Here is a 22,572-nt window from a genome sequence, read left to right on the forward strand (position 1 = left end):
TCCTCTCCTCCACGATGCTGTCAAGAAAATTGGAAATGTTAGCAGAGTCAACACCACACGCCGCACACGCAACCCCAAAATTCAAGGCCCCGTTGCACAAGCCAAGTCAGCCCCCCCCCCTTAAAGGCTAGGGCCAACCAGCAGCAAAACAAAACACATCCACCCAGCAGAGCTTCTGGCCTGTGCAGGCCAGAAGCTGGCACACTCATTTTTTAGTCCTGTGAAACAGCAGTTCATGCCCACCCCACACTCAAACTTGAAAAATGAAACATGAAAGAAAGCAGGCACTGCGATCAATGCTGGCCCCCCTAACCCCCAAACAATATCCTCTTGCCCAACCAGAAAATGCCCCCCCCCCCCGGCCCAAGCCATAAAGACAGAGCCAAAGCATATGCTCGCAGGTAGGCACAGCAGCAGACATAAGCTCAAAAACCAAATTTAACAACAACCCTACCAGTCCACCAGTGCAGATGTCCAGCAATGTTGATCCTCCACGCAGAGATCTGCAGGCCGATGTCCACCAAGTGCAGTCCAGTCCAGAAGAGGTCCACCAACGATAAACAACCTGAATGTGAAGCAAAACAGTGAGTGCCAGGCCAGCAAACGGGAAGGGTTACCAAAGCCGGAGCAGCAGGCCTGTGTGTGGGCCAAAGGCTGGCACAGTTGATCAGGACGGAGCCTGTTGGGAATCCTTGCAAGCAGGGGACCAGACACAGAAAAGCAAGCCACACCATTCCAGATTGTGAAGCACAACTGTGAGTGCCAGGCCAGCAACCAAAAAGGGTTACCTTGGCCAAAGCAGCATACCTGTGTGTGGCCCACAGGCTGGCACAGTTGATCAGGACGGAGCCTGTTGGGAATCCTTGCAAGCAGGGGACCAGACACAGAAAAGCAAGCCACACCATTCCAGATTGTGAAGCACAACTGTGAGTGCCAGGCCAGCAACCAAAAAGGGTTACCTTGGCCAAAGCAGCATACCTGTGTGTGGCCCACAGGCTGGCACAGTTGATCAGGACGGAGCCTGTTGGGAATCCTTGCAAGCAGGGGACCAGACACAGAAAGGCAAGCCACACCATTCCAGATCGTGAAGCAAAACTGTGAGAGCCAGCCAGAAGAAAGGCTTCTGGCCTGTGTAGGCCCAAAGCTGGCACACTCTTGTTTTAATCTTAAAACAGTGGATCGAGCTTAAAGAAGGCAAGCACAACAACCAATGCTGAACCCCCCCCCCCCCACCATCAAACATTGTCTGCCCAACCTGTCCCCCAGGCCATACCTGTGTGTGGCCCACAGGCTGGCACAGTTGATCAGGACGGAGCCTGTTGGGAATCCTTGCAAGCAGGGGACCAGACACAGAAAAGCAAGCCACACCATTCCAGATCGTGAAGCAAAACTGTGAGAGCCAGCCAGAAGAAAGGCTTCTGGCCTGTGTAGGCCCAAAGCTGGCACACTCTTGTTTTAATCTTAAAACAGTGGATCGAGCTTAAAGAAGGCAAGCACAACAACCAATGCTGAACCCCCCCCCCCCACCATCAAACATTGTCTGCCCAACCTGTCCCCCAGGCCATACCTGTGTGTGGCCCACAGGCTGGCACAGTTGATCAGGACGGAGCCTGTTGGGAATCCTTGCAAGCAGGGGACCAGACACAGAAAAGCAAGCCACACCATTCCAGATTGTGAAGCACAACTGTGAGAGCCAGCCAGAAGAAAGGCTTCTGGCCTGTGTAGGCCCAAAGCTGGCACACTCTTGTTTTAATCTTAAAACAGTGGATCGAGCTTAAAGAAGGCAAGCACAACAACCAATGCTGAACCCCCCCCCCCCCCACCATCAAACATTGTCTGCCCAACCTGTCCCCCAGGCCATACCTGTGTGTGGCCCACAGGCTGGCACAGTTGATCAGGACGGAGCCTGTTGGGAATCCTTGCAAGCAGGGGACCAGACACAGAAAAGCAAGCCACACCATTCCAGATTGTGAAGCACAACTGTGAGAGCCAGCCAGAAGAAAGGCTTCTGGCCTGTGTAGGCCCAAAGCTGGCACACTCTTGTTTTAATCTTAAAACAGTGGATCGAGCTTAAAGAAGGCAAGCACAACAACCAATGCTGAACCCCCCCCCCCCCACCATCAAACATTGTCTGCCCAACCTGTCCCCCAGGCCATACCTGTGTGTGGCCCACAGGCTGGCACAGTTGATCAGGACGGAGCCTGTTGGGAATCCTTGCAAGCAGGGGACCAGACACAGAAAAGCAAGCCACACCATTCCAGATTGTGAAGCACAACTGTGAGAGCCAGCCAGAAGAAAGGCTTCTGGCCTGTGTAGGCCCAAAGCTGGCACACTCTTGTTTTAATCTTAAAACAGTGGATCGAGCTTAAAGAAGGCAAGCACAACAACCAATGCTGAACCCCCCCCCCCACCATCAAACATTGTCTGCCCAACCTGTCCCCCAGGCCATACCTGTGTGTGGCCCACAGGCTGGCACAGTTGATCAGGACGGAGCCTGTTGGGAATCCTTGCAAGCAGGGGACCAGACACAGAAAAGCAAGCCACACCATTCCAGATTGTGAAGCACAACTGTGAGAGCCAGCCAGAAGAAAGGCTTCTGGCCTGTGTAGGCCCAAAGCTGGCACACTCTTGTTTTAATCTTAAAACAGTGGATCGAGCTTAAAGAAGGCAAGCACAACAACCAATGCTGAACCCCCCCCCCCCCACCATCAAACATTGTCTGCCCAACCTGTCCCCCAGGCCATACCTGTGTGTGGCCCACAGGCTGGCACAGTTGATCAGGACGGAGCCTGTTGGGAATCCTTGCAAGCAGGGGACCAGACACAGAAAAGCAAGCCACACCATTCCAGATTGTGAAGCACAACTGTGAGAGCCAGCCAGAAGAAAGGCTTCTGGCCTGTGTAGGCCCAAAGCTGGCACACTCTTGTTTTAATCTTAAAACAGTGGATCAAGCTTAAAGAAGGCAAGCACAACAACCAATGCTGAACCCCCCCCCCCCACCATCAAACATTGTCTGCCCAACCTGTCCCCCAGGCCATGCCAAGAATAAACTGCAACACCTTTTTGCAGAGGCAGGCCACAGCAGCACATTGCCCAGCATCAAAAAAATTTACAAAAATTTTAAAAAGGCCTACCAGGTGTCCTCTCAGGATGTCCAGCACAGTTGATCCTCCAGGCAGATGTCCTCCAGGCTCCAGGTGCAGTCTCTCTTCTTCTCCTCTCTCGGTCACAGCTCAGCAGCAGCAGCAACAGAAGTGTTCCAGACAGTCTTGCTCCAAATTTAAATCCCCTGCTGCAGCCTCAGCCAAAGATTTAAATCTATTGGCTGGCATGAGAATGCAGCAGTGGGATTGGTGACTCCTAAAGTCCCCAGTCCCCTGCCTTTCCCCACCCACACTCCAAGAGCCACCCTCCTCCTGCTCCCCCTCCCCTACCTGTTAGTTTTGGCGGGAATCTCTGCTGCTTTGCAAATGCAAAGTGCAATGCAATGCTTGCACCTTGCATTTGCAAGGCAAAGCAGGATTCCCTATCCTCCTTTGCAAGAGGGGTGGGGGGTGACAGAAGGAGTGAGTGATTCACTCCTTCTCCCCCCCTCCCCTCTGCTAAGAGCCTGCAGGAAGCCTTTGCTTCCAGCAGGATTTTGCTAGCCGCTTGCTAAGGCAAACGGCTAGCAAAATCAAAATGGCGATTCTCGAATGCCGAAAGAATGCCGAAAGAATCCCGAAACGTTTCGGGTTTTTCTTTCGGCAATCCCGAAACGTTTCGGCATTCCCCGAAACGTTTCGGGATTCTTGAAGAATGCCGAAACACTTTTGTTTCGGCATTCTTTCGGCATTCTGAATGCCGAAACGCACATCCCTACTGACAAGTGTTCAACCTGTGTAAGGCGTCACTTGTAGCGTGGCTCTCAGAAAAACTGATTCATTGCCACTATTAATTTACATAAACTTATTCTGCAAAATTTATTCTGTAATTCTAACTACTTTGTTGCAGAATTTGCTCCTTTTTTGCTAGCTCTGGGGAGATTGATGAATGTGGAGTTATGTGGAGAGCTGGGGCCCATTCCTCTAACCGGTGCAACCCTGTTTCTCTGATTTCATTGCCAAAACATTTTTGTCATGTCAGTGTCATATCAGTCATGTCAATGCCAAAATATTTTTGTCATGTTGTGAGCAGTTGGTCCCAGCCTCCGACATGTTTAATACAGCCTGTGATATAAAAATCACACGGCTCCTATATTAATGCAGCCTGATCTACATTGAGGAAATTCCAACCAGCTGAGCAAAGCATTGCCGAGTCCCGCCTGGGAGGCTGAGTCATGAATGGAATGTCCATGCAAATGCCGAGGATTGGGAGTGATTGGCTCGCTGCCTCTCCTGCTGCGGATGTGCAGCCGTGACAAGAAAGGTTCTCGCTGAGTCACCCCACTTAGCACATTACAATCTCCCCTCCTTCCATGATTGATTCTATCCTACAATTGATTGGGACATCAATCAGCACTGATAAGTTTGTCGTTTCTTCCTGAGAACATGTAATCAAGATCTAAATTCATCAGTCTGGCTCCAAGGACGTTAATTAGCAACCACTTCTTAGTCTAGCACCAGGACAATCCTATCTTAGTCTTTTGTCACATCCCAGTAGCACCAATCAAAGGTAATCCAATCTTTGTCATTCCCAGGAGATGGCCTTAAAGATCTCTGTCCCAACAGCTGAGGGAGGGGGCTCCCTAGCCTCAGAACATATTTTGCCCTATAAGAACTAAGCCTCTTGCCCCCTTCAAACTGTGCATGCTTCTCCAGATCTGAGCACTGTACCCTTAGGGTTTCCTACCCTAAGCCTCTCCTGGTTGAGAACACTGGCCGTTTGAAGCCCTCTTCCTTTGTGGACTACTTTATGCCTCTGATGGTAAATGCACCCAAATTCCTCACTCTGTTCTAACCTCTGGCTAATTTCCTAGGACTCTGTGTGCTTGGGGATACCGTTTCTTTTCTCCTTTAAATAAAATTGCTCTTTGACTTTGAGTACATCAGTCTCAACAGTTTCCTTGGAGAGGGGACCCCATAAAAATTGCTGGAAGATCTCGCTTTGTTACCTCTCTTGCATAGCCTTCTCCTTGCCACTAATTCCCCCTACTTGCAAGGAGGTAAAAATTCAGGTAACAATGTCAGCTGAATGTATTTCCACTAAGTATTTCCAACTGAGTGGAAATACATGTTGAGAATTACCTAGGGACGGACAAGTGCAGGATTTTATGTGTGGTCCTCAATTCACAATCAGGCTGTCTCTTGCTAAGCACACATTTGTGTGCCACTTTCATGGGATCTCCCTTTCTGTGATAGCATTTGCAAGTGAGTGCTCCAATTCAGAAGGGCAGAGCTCCAATTCAGCAGAGAGAACTCTCACGGATTGACACTGTAGATCAAGTACTTTAGGATCCTCTGACTTGCCAATTTGCATTTCTTTAAGGTCTGAGAAAGTGTCAAGATCTGTGTTTCAATGAATGGATGTGAGAGGTGGGGGAAACGAAATTTGGCAGTTTTAAACAGCCTGGGATACTTTTAGCAGTTGAGGAGCAACTGATATTGAATGTGTGAATATAATTTCACAAAGCAAATTGAAGTGACTGTGCAAGTGAGTGTATGGGAAGTTGGAGGAGGGACATGTGAAATGAGGTTCACTTGAGTGTCCCCAGGTACTTTGTAAAATGTATTTCTACCCTAAGATCCTCCCTTGCTGCTGCCTCCCGGCACTGGTCTTCCAAGATCTGCTGCCTGTGTAGATGGAAGCTCCTATCAATCACCATGGCTAGTTGCCATTGGTGGACCCTCTCCTTCTATCCTCATGGTCATCATTACCTCCTCTGACACTGAATCCGATTGTTTAACTACTCATTGAGTAAAAAAGTGTTTCCTTTTGATCATCCAAAACCTATTAGCCAACAATTTCATCTGGGTGCCCCTGAATATAATGGGAGTGGGGGGAAACGCAGACTACATACGCTTTTCCCACCACAAGCAAACTGGGAACTGGTTTGGTGTAGTGCTTAAGAGCAGCAGGACTCTAATCTGGAGAGCCAGGTTTGATTCTCCACTACTCCACTTGAAGCCTGCTGGGGGAACTTGGGTCAGTCACAGCTCTCTCAGAGCTCTCTCAGCCCCATCTACCTCATAGGGTGACAGTTGTGAGGATAATAATAACACACTTTGTAAACTGCTCTGAGTGGGAGTTAAGTTTTCCTGATGGGCAGTATATAAATGGAATGTTGTTGTTGTTATTATTAAGAACCTCTATCATGGTCCCCCAGCTAGCTGTCTTTTTTCTATACCGAATGAGGCAGGCAACCATATAATAACATTATAATAACCATATAATAATATTCCATTTATTCTTCAACTTGCAAACCTTGCTCTCCACCCCCAAGCACAACGTGTTCTTTAGTGGTGTGGGGTGCATGTCGAGCCATTCCAAACCCTGCAGTCAAATTTTCCCTGTTACATTTAAGCAAATATTTACGTCCACTTGGAGTTATGTAAACTATTAACCAAATGAGTGGAGAGCGATGAAAATGCTTTGGAAGGGGGGGGGGGGGATGTCAGGACAAGTTCAGTTTTGTCCCAAGATCTTGTTCAGGACTGTTTGTGCCGCTGGCAAAAAAAAAAAAGACCGAACAGTGAATTTTAAATGCTCATGGTACTTAGAACTTGTGTTGAAACTGGTAGTCAATTTCTGAAGTAATGAAAGAGGCCTCTTGATTGAATGTGGGTAGGTTGTGGTCATCAGCTGCATTTCACTTCCACAGCATAAGCTGAAGCTTTCAGTTGCTGAGCTGAAATTCGGACTGCATTGCAGAGTAATCACTTACAAGTAGAATCATACCGACACTGCAAACTTATTATTTTTGAGAGCTTCTGCAGCACAGTGGTTGGGCTGTGACTCAGCACTCTGGTGGTTCGAATCCCACTACTCAGTAAGTGGCCTTGAGTAAGCCACTCCTCTCAGCCCCAACTCCCCAGCTGTATTGTGGGGATTATAATAACACTGACTTGTTCACCGCTCTGGGTATGGCACTAGTCTTTCTAGAAGTGCAGTATATAAGCGCAGTTGTTGTTGCTGTTGCTGCTGTTTTTGTTACTATTTTATTTGTTATATTTACTTTATGTGTACCCTGTCTTCCTCCCCAATGGGGACCCAAAATGATTTACATCATTCTCCTCTCCTCTATTTAATCATCACAATAACCCTGTGAAATAGGTTAGGCTGAAATTGTGGGTATCACCACACGAGATTGGTTAATTCGAGTTTATTTTGTAATTCGGGTATATTTGAGTGTAATTCGAGTGTATTTTGTAATTTGGGTATGTTTGAGTGTAATTTGAGTATATTTTGTAATTCGGGTATATTTGAGTGTAATTCGAGTGTATTTTGTAATTTGGGTATGTTTGAGTGTAATTTGAGTATATGTTGTAATTTGGGTATATTTGAGTGTAATTCGAGTGTATTTTGTAATTTGGGTATGTTTGAGTGTAATTTGAGTATATGTTGTAATTTGGGTATATTTGAGTGTAATTTGAGTATATGTTGTAATTTGGGTATATTTGAGTGTAATTCGAGTGTATTTTGTAATTCGGGTATGTTTGAGTATAATTTGAGTATATTTTGTAATTCGGGTATATTTGAGTGTAATTCGAGTGTATTTTGTAATTCGGATATATTTGAGTGTAATTCGAGTGTATTTTGTAATTCGGATATATTTGAGTGTAATTCGAGTGTATTTTGTAATTCGGGTATGTTTGAGTATAATTTGAGTATATGTTGTAATTCGGGTATATTTGAGTGTAATTCGAGTGTATTTTGTAATTTGGGTATGTTTGAGTGTAATTTGAGTATATGTTGTAATTTGGGTATATTTGAGTGTAATTCGAGTGTATTTTGTAATTTGGGTATGTTTGAGTGTAATTTGAGTATATGTTGTAATTTGGGTATATTTGAGTGTAATTTGAGTATATGTTGTAATTTGGGTATATTTGAGTGTAATTCGAGTGTATTTTGTAATTCGGGTATGTTTGAGTATAATTTGAGTATATTTTGTAATTCGGGTATATTTGAGTGTAATTCGAGTGTATTTTGTAATTCGGATATATTTGAGTGTAATTCGAGTGTATTTTGTAATTCGGATATATTTGAGTGTAATTCGAGTGTATTTTGTAATTCGGGTATGTTTGAGTATAATTTGAGTATATGTTGTAATTCGGGTATATTTGAGTGTAATTCGAGTGTATTTTGTCTCGTGTGGTTTGACCCTGTGTGATTAATCCCAGTTCACCCTGCAAGTTTCCATGGCAAAGCAGAGATTTGAACCTGGGTCTCCTAGATCCTAGTCTGACACTCTAATCACTACGCCACTCTTTAGAAAACGTGTATTCTGCCTCTCCAGCAACCAGCTCACAAAGTAAAAACACTCCAATAATATCACAAAACCAAGCTCATGAGCCATAAAAACTAGCCAGACCATAAAAGAGCATAAAATAATATTCAGCATCCTAAGTAATATCAATAAGCCCTCGTGCTTCAAGCAGACTGTAAAAAACATCTTTAAAAGTTGGAATGTATTAATTAAAAGGTTGCATTTAAAAAAATGTTTTGGCTTGACACCACAGGGGAATAAAGTTAGCCCCAGGGGAAGCTCAGGTGGGAGAGCATTCCAAGGGGGATATTTGCTATCTTCTGGACCTTTGAAGGTGGGAAGCACAGTGAAAGGGTATGCATTTGAGTACGTCTGAGTCTAAAATAAACCAGAAGTTAGCTGTATCAGGTCAGCTTGGGGATCTCCAAAATGACTCAAAGCACTCTCAAATTCCAGGAATAATGAAGATTTATCTCCCAGAATTCTGGGAGTGTTCAGGTTTCATTCGCCAGGAGCCAAGAGGGAGAAAAAGGAAGGTAGTCCACCCAACAGTTGTTTGGCAGTGTCTTCGTTGCTTTAAATTTTAAAGGGCCACTGTGTTCTATGGGAAAACCTGGCCTCTGATTTGGGAGCTCAGGACTTCCCATAGAAAATAATGGCCCTTTAAAATGTAAAGGGACTTGAGATACGGATTCTGAGGCTCGGTCTACCATTCGTAGGTGATAATTCTGGGTTATACTTAGGTTATTTCTTATGGGCGGTAGAGAGGCCAGGTTTATTCACAGGAAATAATGGTGCTTTAAAATTTAAAGGGAGGGGGACACCACCAAACAGATGTTTGGAGAAACCAGCTTCCTCTCTTTCCAACCCATCTTCTTCCTGACACCTCTGGGTGGTGGGATAATGGGGGGCAATTGCTAAAATGGTTCCCAATATTGGTGGGAATTATCATAATTTGTGGTGCATGCTATGAATAAAGTAGTTTGGAGACATTGCAGTGCACAATTGTCACAATGTACGCACATATGTATGTATAAAGATTTTTTTATCTCACCTTTCTGCCCTCAGAGGGCCATCCAAAGCTGCTAACAAAATAAAACATACAAATTAAACTCATTTTAAAAGCTGAAGGCAGAAGGAGATGAAGAGAGCAGTGAGTGGGTTTTAATTCCAAGCACCGCAAGACAGGACTGATTTCCCCCTCTCCCGCCACGAATATTCATGAACCTCCTCTGAGTGGAAGGTTAAGCATTTGACAAATTTCAAATTAAAATCAGCTTTTTCTCCCTATTTTTGGCACCAAATCCTTGCGATGGTTGTTGGTAATGCATTATTTTTAGAGCTATTGCAGCAAATATAAGCTGTACCTTAAATAAGATACACGAGCCTCAACCTCAAATTCTGCATTCTAAGTCATAAACAGAAGGGACAAGGAATGGAGGGAAATGGGAGGGGCTGGGAGGGCTGGGCCATTGCTTCCTCCTGGATCTGGCAGCAGCGTGGGTGGACACAATTGGTAGAGTTGCCAAACTTCAGGTGGTAGGTGGAGATCTCCTGGAGCCACAACTGATCTCCAAGTGACAGAAATCAGTTCCCCTAGAAAAAATGGCTGCCTTACAAGATGGACTATATGGCATTATATCCTGCTGAGGTCCATCCCTACCTCAAACCCCACCCTTCCAAGGCTTCACCCCCTAAATATCCAGGCATTTCCCTACCTGGAGCTGGGCATTGAACAGTTTAAAGGGCCCTTTCCTGCCTTGCAAGCAGCAGGTCCTTTTAAACTATCAGCTGGCAGGTGGCTGGGCCAAACTACAAGTGATGAATGACACTTGAACAGCAAGTGGATTGAGTGGAGGGCAAGTGAACAGGGAGGAATACACTTGCTGTTCAAGTGTCATTCGTCACTTGTAGCTTGCCCCTGAATGGCCATTTCCTCAGGGAAATGGCCATTTAAACTGTCCCTTTCCCAATACGACCCAAACAAACCCAAACCAGTAACCAATTTGTGGAAGTTCATAGAAAGGAGCTTCCACGATCCGTGGTTCGCAAACCACGAACTGGCCTGGTTCATGCATTTTTTGGGGGTTGTAATTGGGTTCGTGCCCACCTCTACCCCTGAGGCCTCAGCAGACTTGATAGGGCTCGGCTCTGCTAGCTCCAAACCGCCAGTATCTCTCAGGGCAGGGAACCATCAGGAAACTTCCCTGTCAGCTGAACAGCCAGTCCGCCACTGGCTGCAAGGATAAAATGGAGAAGGGAGAACCGTATACGTTGCCCTGAGCTTCTTGCAGAAAGAGTTGGATTAAAATTACAGTGGAAAGTGGCAGCTGGTGACCTGTGTGAAGACTGCCCAGTAGCTCAGGGCTGCTGCAATTCTCTAACCAAGGACTGAACCATAACAGCGGCAAAGGCTGGCCAAGAAAAACGTGGCTTGTGGGGTTACCAAATCCAGGTTGGGAAATTCCTGGAGATTTGGGGGAAGAGCTGGTGGAGGTAGAGTTTAGGGGTGGCAGGGACCCTAGCGGGGTATCCTGCCATAGAGTTCATCCTCCAAAGCAGCCATTTTCTCCAGGAAAACTAATCTCTCTAGACCAGAGATCAGTTGTAGCTTTGGAAGATCTGGAGGTTGGCAATGCTCTTTGTTACTCAGATTCTGCTGTCCCCCACCCCCCAACTTGGAGATTTTATCTTTTCCCTTGGAGAAAACCCTGCTAAATCTCTGCAACATTTATCAACCCAGAGAGGAAAGAGGTCAGATCAAGAATGCTGCAGTCACAGGAGAAGCTTTAACAGGGATTTTAATTCAGTAGGGACAGGATAAACTTCCTCTCGCTCCTCTTCCTTCTCCTTGGGCAGAAATGGTGCAGTCTTCCAACATCCCTCCTCTACCCAGCACGAAGCTGCCATTGTACTGAGTGTGAGCATAGCTCCATCAAGATCCATTATCGTCTATCCTGCCTGGCAGTGACTTGCCAGGATCTCAAGCAGAGGTCTTTCTACATCACTTGCTTCCAATTGCTTTAATTGGACATGTGAGGGATAGGGTTGCCAGCCTCCTGGTGGCGGCTGGAGATCTCCCGGAATTACAACTGATCTCCAGGCCACAGAGGTCAGTTCCCTTGGAGAAAATGCCTCTGTTAGAGGATGGGCTCTATGGTATTATACCCTGGTGAGATCCCTCCTTTCCATAAACCCTGCCCTCTCCAGGCTCCACCTCCAAAATCACCAGGAATTTCCCAACTGGGAATTGGCAACCCCGGGACTGAATCAAGAGCCTTCCACATGTAAAGCAGAATCCATGCAATCTCTTGTTTGTTCTCTGCATTGCTTCTGTAACCACATGACAACTGAAAGATGATGAGATTTTTCTGGGCAGGAAGGGAAGCAAATTCTTCCCACTGAAGTTCCTATGGCTGACCTTGAACTTGGTGGACTGCAGACATCAGGTTTAGGGTCACAATGAGACTGGTGACATTTAGGTCTTGCCCTCATCTGTGTTTGCCTGTTCCTCCATACAAAAACAATTCCCAGCACACAGAAAACTAGAAATTCAAAGAATCTAGAACCTTTCACCAAGACATATTTTTTTAAAAAATATGGTGGGAATTTGGGGAGGGATAATAAGGGGTTCCTTGGCTCAATCATCAACTGAAAGGGAGACTGTAGTGAAGAAATCAGAAGGTGACTGAGACTTGGAAGAGCAGCTGTGAGGGAGCTAGAGAAGATCCTTCAAGATAAAGATGTCTCTCTGGGAACCAAGATCAAGATAATCCAGACTACGGTATTCCCCATTGCCATGTATGGATGTGAAAGTTGGACAGTGAAAAAAGCGGACAGGAAGAAAATGGATTCACTTGAAATGTGGTGCTGAAGGAGAGTTTTGCAGATACCATGGACAGCCAAAAAGACAAATAAGTGGATACTAGATCAAATCAAGCCTGAATTCTCCTTAGAAGCAAAAATGACAAGACTAAGGCTGTCATACTTTGGTCACAAGACAAGATTCAGTGGAAAAGGCAATAATGCTAGAAAAAGTGGATGGTAGTAGGAAAAGAGGAAGACCTAAAATGAGATGGCTGGACTCAATAAAAGAAGCCACGTCTTCCAGTTTGCAGGATCTGAGCAAGTCTGTTCAAGATAGGACGTTTTGGAGGTCTTTCATTCATAGGGTCACCATAGGTTGGAGGTGGCTTGATGGCGCATAACACACAATAAAGAGTATTTAAAGCAGTGGTCACTAGGATTGTGAGCTCCAAGCTGGGAAATTCCTGGAGATTTAGAGGGTGGAGCCTGGAGAGGTCAGAGGAGTGGCCTCAGTGGAGTATAATGCCATAGATTCTATGCCCCAAACAATCATTTTCTCCAGGGGAACTGATCTGTGTAGTTTGGAGTTTAGTTGCAATTCCAGGAGATCTCCTGGAAGTTGGCAACCCTAACTGCACCCCAGCAATAGCGCGATTCTGTCTGTGCAAACTCAGTTACAGTTTACAAAGGAACAAAAAAGCATTCCAAGTTGTGTCAGGCTGATCTGACCCTGGGAGGGTTAATAGTAAAACAGACTCCATATTGACGGGTGAGAAACAGCCTGGTCCCGTCTCTGGCAGGAGAAGCTTGACACGGATCAGCGGCAGTGAAGAAGGTCAGCTGTCCTCAGGCTGCAGAAATACTTAAAATATCACAAGAGAGAAAGAAGTTGGGAATGTTCAAGTTGAGAGAAATTCCTAGAGAAGGGGCAGAGGAGAGTCCTGGGTCAGGGGGAGGAGGACAGCATTTTGATCTCCAGGACTTGCAAAGAGGTTAAGAAAATAATTCAGAACTTGGGATGCCAAATGTCCCTTAAAAAAAAGGAATGACAGGTTTTTTTTCCCTTTTAAGTTCTGTTTGTGTTTTGCTTTCTTGGCGTGTTCAAGAAGGAGTGAAGGAAAAGGTGGGGAGAGACATTTTTTTTCTGGCGAAGACATTTTACAGTAATAAATGAGAACGCAACCGCCATATTTCCCCTTAGTAAACAGAGGCCGTTTCCACATGGCTCCCCGCTACTCGTAACAACCCGGAATATCGCGAAAAAAACGCGGAAGATTGCATTTCCTCGTGCGAGATTTGCGCGACGTCATGTATTTCTTGGCCTCAATATAAAGCTGCTCTTTTAAATATTTTTATATGGACCAAATATTTGAGCTATTCTTTAAAAAAGGGAAGGTTTTTCCAACTCAATGCTCACATCTTCCATTTAACCCTGGAGGAGTACTAGAGGATTAGTATACCATCTTCTCATCACCTTCCAAAAAGTATTCTCAAAGTCATGTTTAAAGCAAAGATTTGCGCACTGGGAAAATGGAATTGTGTACATATTGAGTTTTATGCTTTGCTTAATTTCTTTTCTCTCTCTCTCTCATTTTAAATAAAAGACAGTTGATCCCTTGCAATGCAAGCCAAAGTCCACAAGGATATGCCCCTCAGACTGTTTGCTTTTCTCAGGATTAGCGGTTGAAAACAATTACAGAATCACAGCCGTACATTCTGTGGACTGGAGATAGAGATGGCACCCTTTTATCTGTCACAGTTCCCTTTTAAAAAAAAACCCACACACCCTGAGAAACGTATTTTGGTGAGTATGCTAATAATTCCTTGTTTTCCTGAATAGGCGACTGTGCCCGGTTCACTGGCTGCCAGTCTTGGACTGTCAAATGATGATGAAAGAGTCACGGCATTTCTATATGGACACCTTGTATGAAGTTTTATGACAAGCACATTCCTCCCTAGTCCATTCCATCTCTCAGGGACGTAAGATCCATCTCGGCCAACTTGAGGACCTCTTGCTCTTTAGAATGCCTTCCCTGGTCAGACTATCATCTTCCCAATGATAGGAAGTTCTGCAAGACGCTGTTCTTCTTCAGAAGGGCTTTCAAAGGAGGATAATGGCTTGGATTCCATCAAAAGCTACAGCTAATAGAAATAATTCCTTTAACAGAGATCAGCTTTCAGCAGGGTGTGGTGGCACGCGCCTGTAATCCCAGCCTGAGCACAGGAGGCTGAGGCCGGTGGATTGCTTGAGCTCGGGAATTCGGGACCTCAGCCGTGTAACATCAGTGGACGTCTGTTGCTGTGTCTGTGAGCCTGAAGAGTCCAGGAGAGAGATCAGCTTTTGCATGTTCCCCCAATGTCAGTCCTTGGCAGGTAGAATCCCCGAGTCCTCCGCAGCAAACATGCAGGTGTATTGGTTGAAGTAGCTTTATTAGAGATCCATCAAGCCCAAGGTGCTCAGACAACTGAATTGGCAGAAGTGACGTAGATGGAGTCAGTAGTGTTAGTTATAGGGAAGGTTCTCGCCATCAGGATAGGGACCATTAAAGTTTTGAGCACGAAGGAGCCAGGGGGAGTGAAAGGGAGAAGCTAGGTTTAGGCTAGACCGAACAAAGAATGAAATCATCTTAGTTCCCAAGAAAGATACATGTTGAGCTGGCCGCAACCGGCCTTCAAGGACTCTTGCTGGAGGCTGCGGGGAAAGAGAAAATAAATACTTGTGAGATAACCTACTGCCTTAACATCTATAAGAAACTTCTCATGCCCTCAGAGGACCAGCACACAACACAGAATACAGTCATGATGGATATGCAGACAGGCGTATATAACACCCCTCCTATGGCGATGCTAAAAATGAAAGACCTCCAAAAGTCCTATCATTGACAGACTTGCTCAGATCCTGCAAACTGGAAGCCGTGGCTTCTTTTCTTGAGTCAAGCCATCTCGTTTTAGGTCTTCCTCTTTTCCTACTGCCTTCCTTTTTCCTAGCATTATTTTCCAGAGAATCTTGTCTTCTCATAATGTGACCAAAGTACGACAGCCTCAGGGCCAAGCTACAAGTGACGAATGACACTTGAACGGCAAGTGTATTTCTCCCTGTTCACTTGCACTCCACTCAATCCACTTGCCGTTCAAGTGTCATTCGTCACTTGTAGCTTGGCCCTCAGTTTTGTCATTTTAGCTTCTAGGGAGAATTCAGGCTTGATTTGATCTAGTTCCCACTGATTTATCTTTTTGGCTGTCCGTGGTATTGTAGGAGTACCTATTTTCCTTCACTTGTGCTCTACACAAAAATAAAGGAAATACTGCAAAGATGTCCTGAGTCTCAAGTGTTTTGCCATCCAGAAACAACCACATCCAGGAAGGAGAGCTTCTGGAATGCCAACCCCTTAGAGAGCACTTAACATTAAAGTATCTTCCATTTGTGGACTTTTATGCGTATGTGGGGGGTTGATACTGCTTTTATTGTCATGACCGAGGTCAGTGTGTTCCTGTTCCCATGTTATTTTTCTACTTTTGAGCATGTTTTTCCCCCCGAAAAATCAGTGAAAAATCAGTTAAAAATAGATCTCTAAGATCTTCACTCCATGAGTTGTACGTACAGCAATGGGCAGAGCCATTGTGCCACCTCCAGCTGTGGAAATCCCTGATGTTTCAAAAATCATAAGCGAGCATCCCAGAGAATGAAAAAAAGTCTCCCTGACCTTGGCAGACAATTACTGAAGGAGCAACTTAAAAACCCGTTGCACAAAAATATGGAATTGGAGGGGGGGCGTTAAAAAGAGGCGTTGGAGACATCAATTTGCCTGAAGGGCACGCTCCGCTGTTACATTTCCAACTCTCCAGCTGTCATGATTGCAGAGACAAACTTTAAAATCAGGAGTTCCAGTTTTAGGCCTTGTCTCAAGTTAAGCATAAGGAGATGGAAATCTGTTTGTAGAATGAGACGGAGAAGACAACAGCACCCAAGGGAAAACAATGTGAATTTCTGCCTTTTCATCCTCATTGCTTCTATCTACACTCAAGGAGCGTGCTTTTGCTTCTTCTCAGCAGGGCTGGTTCAAGGTATTTTATTACCCTATTATTTTATTTATTTAGAAATGGCCAGTGCCACCTCTCCAAAGACACCTGTTACTTCCTCCCAGCCTAAGACTGCCAGTTGGGTTCAGGAAGTGATGCGTGCCACCTGTGGCACTTCCTCACTGGTAAATACCATAGACATTAGGGGAGGCAGCCTAGAGCGTCATCTGGAAGTAACGTAACATCCTCCCCAAACGCCACCCTTCCGAGTTATAACCCTGCAAATTTCTCAGCATTTATCAAGGCAGTGTTGGAAACCCAGTGATGGCCAGCAGTGAGCAGTGTTCCTGCTGTTCACAGAATCCTTTCACTGGGCTGGTTTCAGTTCAAACGCTCGGTTGGAGAACCGACCTCACTACATAGAAAATGTGGGAACTGGTCATATTAAGAGCAAGATTCGACCAATTAAAGACCAACAAGATTTCCAGGGTATAAGCTTTCAAGAGTCAAAGTTCCCATTGTAAGGTAGCTGGTACCTGACGAAGACCCTGACCTGGATAGTCCAGGTGAGCCTAATCTCGTCAGATCTCAGCGCTAAGCGGAGTCGACCTTGGTTAGTAATTGGATGGGAGACCTCCAATGAAGAACAGGGCTGCGGAGGCAAGCAATCCATGAACAGAAGTGGCGTTTGTCAGCAAGATATGAGTATAGGATCCTATAAAGGTACAGTAGGATTATCTGGGAAGAAGGTGTTGCGCTGTAATACAGAAAGGTCTGAATAGTTCTCCTTCCAAAGGTAAATTGTGCCTGGCCGATATATGAATGGAGGGGCTTCTCAACTACAATGCTTCAACTTCACTGGAAGAAAGGTAGGATGTATAAGTAACAAACTCATACCACAGAGAGAGGCAAACCACCTCTGTTTGTCTCTTGCCATGAAAACCCCACCAGGGGTCGCCATAATCCAGCTATGACTTGAGGGCACTCTCCACCATCACCTGACTAAGGGAGCCTCAAACTCTCAAAGGCTGCGACTGGGCTTGAATCTTGCTCTTTTGCTGCAGAACAATGTGGCTACCCACCTGAAACTATTTTCACAATCATATTAAGAATATTACATTCAAGGAAGACCCATGCAAAGTACTGCAAAGAAATTCTAAATAGACAAGCGCTGATTCATACCCATCTTTCAATGCCTTGGATAAGGAACCACCGACTGACTCAGGCTTGGATTGAATAGAGACTATGAACGGTTATCTCATTATCAGAAGTAACTGATCCCATTATCAGAAGCTCCTGTTTGCATCTACTCCGCCCTCCCCTCTCCACCTATATATCTGACCAGTTTCTTCTTACTCTCCATGCATCTGACGAAGAGAACTGTGGTTCTTGAAAGCTTATGCTGCAGTAAAGTTGGTTAGTCTTAAAGGTGCTACTGGACTCTTTTCTATTTTATCAACTGACTCTGGCCGTTTCCACACGGCTCCCCGCTGCTCGTAACAACCCAGAATATCTGGTCGAGTATGGGTTGTGCCCTCCCCACTGGTAACATTATCTGTTGAATACTCCCTAATGCTCTGGTGCTGGTTAAAGGGTTGTGCCCTGTGCATATATATAGTGTTTTTTATTGTGCTGCTGTGTATATGTTTGTGTGTGTGTGTATATATATATATATGTGTGTGTGTGTGCGTGTGTATGTGTGTGCGTGTGTGTGTGTGTGTGTATGCATGCATGTTTGTGTATATGTGTTTGTGTGTATATATATATTTAAATTTGTGTGTGAATTGTGATCCACCCTGAGCCTGCTGGCATGGGGAAGACAATATAAATCTAATAAAATAAATTAAAATAAACAAATAACATGCATGTGGTCAGTGTCTATAGAAGTACGTTGGTTTCTGTGAGTGGGTCCCTTTCAACACAATGGATTACATTATTGCGAGTGAGTTAAAAGTGAGAGAAAGGTGTTGGGTGTGCGCAATTGAAGACATAAGCTCCATTTTCTGGGGTATAAGCATTAATACGAAACAATGCTGGTAAAACCTTGAGGAATTAGATATTGGAGACATGAGGATTCTTTAATTTGTGTTTATTGATTGTGAGAATTCTTTGTGATTTCAGTAAGTGCTACCGTGGACTATATCCTCACCCCTGAAGAAGTCCATTGGACAAAATCTGTGTTATCAATAGCCAGCCCCAGTTAGGGCTTGGAGTCTTTTGGTCATCGTCCACTAGAGCATCTGCAAAGGAAAGAAACATTAGACGTTTCAAGATTTTATTATCCCTGTGAAATGAGCTACTTACCTGTTGGATTTCTTTCCCGGAGTCACTTGTCCTTCCTCCAAAAAGGCGTTTTGAAAACTTTGTCAGATTTATGAATTATTTATGAACTGTTGTATGTACCGAGTATATTTATTGATACTTATTAATGAGCACTTTATTTTCACACTGGGTCACTTTAAACTCATGATCTTGAAAAATTCTGGAAAATTGCATTCATTGTTATTCTTGCACGCTTACCCTGGTTGGGGATTCCTTCCTGTTGGTTTCATTCAGCCACTAAATGCCAACAGGTTCACAGTCAGAAAAGCACCCTGCACATCCCTGCGAGTGACACTGACAGGAATATTGCTTGCAATCTTTCATTTCATCCTCAGTTGCTTCTTCAAAGTCCTTCACACCACACTAGCAGCAGCTGCTGAGTAAGGCACATTTCACAGGGAGGTGCGAGGCCGCCTCTGCCCCCAGCACTGTGAATCGGATTTGCTTGCTCCCGAGAAGAATGTGATCAGAATTATGCACCTCCTTATCGTTGTGACATTCATTCGAGCCCACGCAGATTGGGATCTTTCATAAACACTTGGATGGGGGGAGGCAAGCATTGAGCTCAGATATGTAGCATGAGACATACCTTATTATGGATGCCAACTCTGGGTTGGGAAATTCCGAGAGATTGGCGGGGCTGAGCCTGGGAAAGTGGAAGTTACAACTGGTCCAAAAGACAGCAGCACGTATTCTAACCGGGATGCCGTTCGGAATGCAGGTTACACCTGTTCTGAGCCAGCTGCATTGGCTTCCAGTGGCATTCCGGATCAGGTTCAAACATTGGGTTTTAACATTTAAGGCTCTTAGTGGACTGGGAACAACATACCTGTGGGACCATCTCTCCCCCTATGTCCCCCAGAGAATGCTTTGGTCAGCAGAAAAACAGCTGCTGGTGATCCCTGGCTCCAAGGAGAGTCGTCTCGCCTTGACCAGGGCCAGGGCTTTTTCAGCCTTGTCACCCACCTGTCTTTGGAGACCAGAACCCAGTGGGATTTACTATCCTTCCGCCGGGCTTGTAAGATAGAGATGTTCCGCCAGGTTTATGAGGGTTAAGGGAGGTGGGTTCTACAACCGGCCTCTCACCAGTGGGGGGTGCACATGCTGGTAATAAGTCGTATGTTGGCCCCAGAAACTTAATTAAAGGATTCCATGTTTGGGCCATTAGCCGAGTCTATTGTTTAGCAGATGAAGCGTGATTATAGGTGGTTGTGAGCTGGTTCTACTGGCTGGTGTGTGTGCAGGAGAGAAAATAACAAAGCTTATAGAAAATAACTTGCTTATATTCAGAAAGGAAATAAGAGTGCCTTATTGTAGGAACTCCATATTCTAATACGAAAGGAGGCGAGACAGATCCTAACTACCTACCTAGTCTAAGGATGGGCATGGATGCTAGGACAAGTCCTGCATCCATGCTTCCAAGATGGAGGGAGGAGAAGGAAAGAAATGTTGCCTGGAACAAAACCAGGAAGATAAGAGGTGAGAAGGAGGAAGTCAGGAGGTGGTAATCCTGAGAATAGCAATTTACATATCAAAGGATAGTCAGAGCAGTAAACAGAGTGCCCTGACACCTCTATCTTTCTAACTCTTTGGTTTGTCCCCCTCTGAAACCTGAGGAAAGGGACACCATGAATCCTCCTCTTCCAACATATGTGTCCTCCTGTTTTAGGTTGCCAACAGGTGGATGGTCACCCTGCCCCACAGGCCCTGATATTTGGACAACAGGGATGTACTGTGTGAGCTGCATTATGATGACATTTTAACACAATGCAGCCATTACCATTGTTTTTATCTTTATGTACATTACCATGTTGTGCTCTGCCCTGAGCCAGCTTTGTGGGGAGAGAGGACTAAAAGTCCAATAAAATAAATAAATAAATAAAATTTGGGGGAAGGGGACCTCCGCAAGGATGTGATACCATAAATTCTGCCATCCAGTTTTGAGGATAAAATGTAGGTGAGGTGGGACGTAGGGAAAGGCCTGAGCTCCATCGAAGAACAATCTCATGAATAAACAAGTGATAAACCACAGGAATTTCAGGCTGGCTAAAATAAAGACATCATGAATTTCATGCCAGCAGGGGTGAAATATAAGCTTGCAAAAGAACACCCATTTGCAGGCCTTCCCCTCATCTCAGACTAGCACCAGCAAGACACAATTGGAAATGAAAGGTGACAGTGTTGGTGGGTTTTGCTCGTCATACTCAGTCACCTGTCAGTTCAGCTCCGTTCTGCTTGCCAGCAGTGAGCAGGGAGCCAAGTGTTCGGAGTGCTGTTTGGAGGCATCCAAGTGAATTCGGTTGCATCCAGTTAGCATGGTGACCTTGCTTTCATCTCTCATCTGCTGCCCCCAAGCCACAGTCATATGCTGCTGCCTCTTATTTTTCCAAAAGTAGAAACGGGTTAGGCCAAGGGGAAAAAATGGGTTAGTTCTATATTTGCCATCCCAAGCTCTTCGGAGGAAGAGTGTGATAGAAATGCCATGCCGAAACAAACACACTTTGAAATCTGTGAAGTATTTGGACAGTTAATATTTTCTTTGAGTGGGATGAGGAAAGTTTAACATTGTATGTATAAACGGAGAAAAATAAACATTCACATAATGAAAAATAAGGATGAATAAATTCTTTTCACATCAGATTGTGGAGCTATTGAATAACAGGCTTCATCTTAGACTTTGATGTGGCATTGGTGGCCAGTGCAAATTAAGAACAGTACAAAAATAAGGGCATTTGCTCCGCTAACCTGCATTTTTTAAAAATCGCCCTGCATGAGTTTGAAATAACATGTGCTGAAGTTATCTGCTTCCGGCAATTTGAAATCAGTTCTCCAAAGTTCCAGTCCTAGGGCCTTAATCTCAGCTAGCCAAGGTCATTGTGGCCAGTATCTCCAAATTTCATCTGCAGCTGAAGGATGTGAAATGTTTCCTTGGAAAGTTCTTTGCACATCCATTTTGGATTTCTTATGACACAAGAGCCTGGGATTTTATTTCAAATGGTGTTCAAAGCAAAAGGCTTGCGGACATGGCTCGCAAAAGCTTTCTAAAAATTAAAGGTCAAAGCTGGTGTTTACGCCATTTGAAATCCTATCACGTGCGGCATGATCCGAGGCATGTTTACTTGGCCGAACGTTCCTCTGAGGCTTGTGACCAAGTCCCTATGGATAGAACTGAAGTCTAAGCATCTTTGCCAAGATTTTGGAATGCTCAAGGCTGCATTGGGTAAATCTCACATCAGAGGTTTAAGGATGTTGGAAGGCCAGGGATAATGTGGAAGATAGCTTCAAACATGAATTTAAGGTATCTGAACAGAAGTTTGAGACCATCTCTTAATGCAGCCAAGAGTGGTATCTCTATCCATACACGCCTGTCACAACCACAAACTTAAAGCACCTTAAAAATAAGCAAACACATTGCACCATGTGCTTTTGAGGACAAGACCCGTCTTCATTAAACACATGAAGTATTATCCTCAGATGGCAGTGTGATGATGACCCATGGCAACAATTCTCCATGTTCCTTTCATTACTACCGAGGATGTGGCAATGGATTGTCCCTCCCCACAATCGTTTGAGCAGTGAATTCCGGTCTTGCTCCATGCATCCTGCAGCTTCCCCTCCCTTTCTAGGCAATCTGGATAAAAACCTGAAAGCAGAGCTGAGTCTCTGCACAGTGGAACTCTATAGTTTTGCTGCATGAGGAATAAGTTCAAACTGAGGCTTGTTACTTAGAAAAAAATTAGCATTTCTTTATTGTAAGAGAACTAGGCAGGAAAGGTAAAGACTTGTAGTACAGTGGTTCAGTGGTTTGGTTGTGAATCAGCACTCTGCTGCTTTAAATCCCACTACTGCCATGAGCTCAGTAGGTGGCCTTGGATAATCCACTCCTCAGCCCCAGCTCCCCAGCTGTATTGTGGGCATAATAATAACACTAAGTTGTTCACCGCTGTGAGAGTCTACACGAGACTCCTTGGCACATGTTCATCAAGTGTAAGGAGATACAATGTTAGCCAGGAAGCGTA

Source organism: Eublepharis macularius, chromosome 10 (assembly GCF_028583425.1).
Source record: "Eublepharis macularius isolate TG4126 chromosome 10, MPM_Emac_v1.0, whole genome shotgun sequence".
NCBI lineage: Eukaryota > Metazoa > Chordata > Lepidosauria > Squamata > Eublepharidae > Eublepharis > Eublepharis macularius.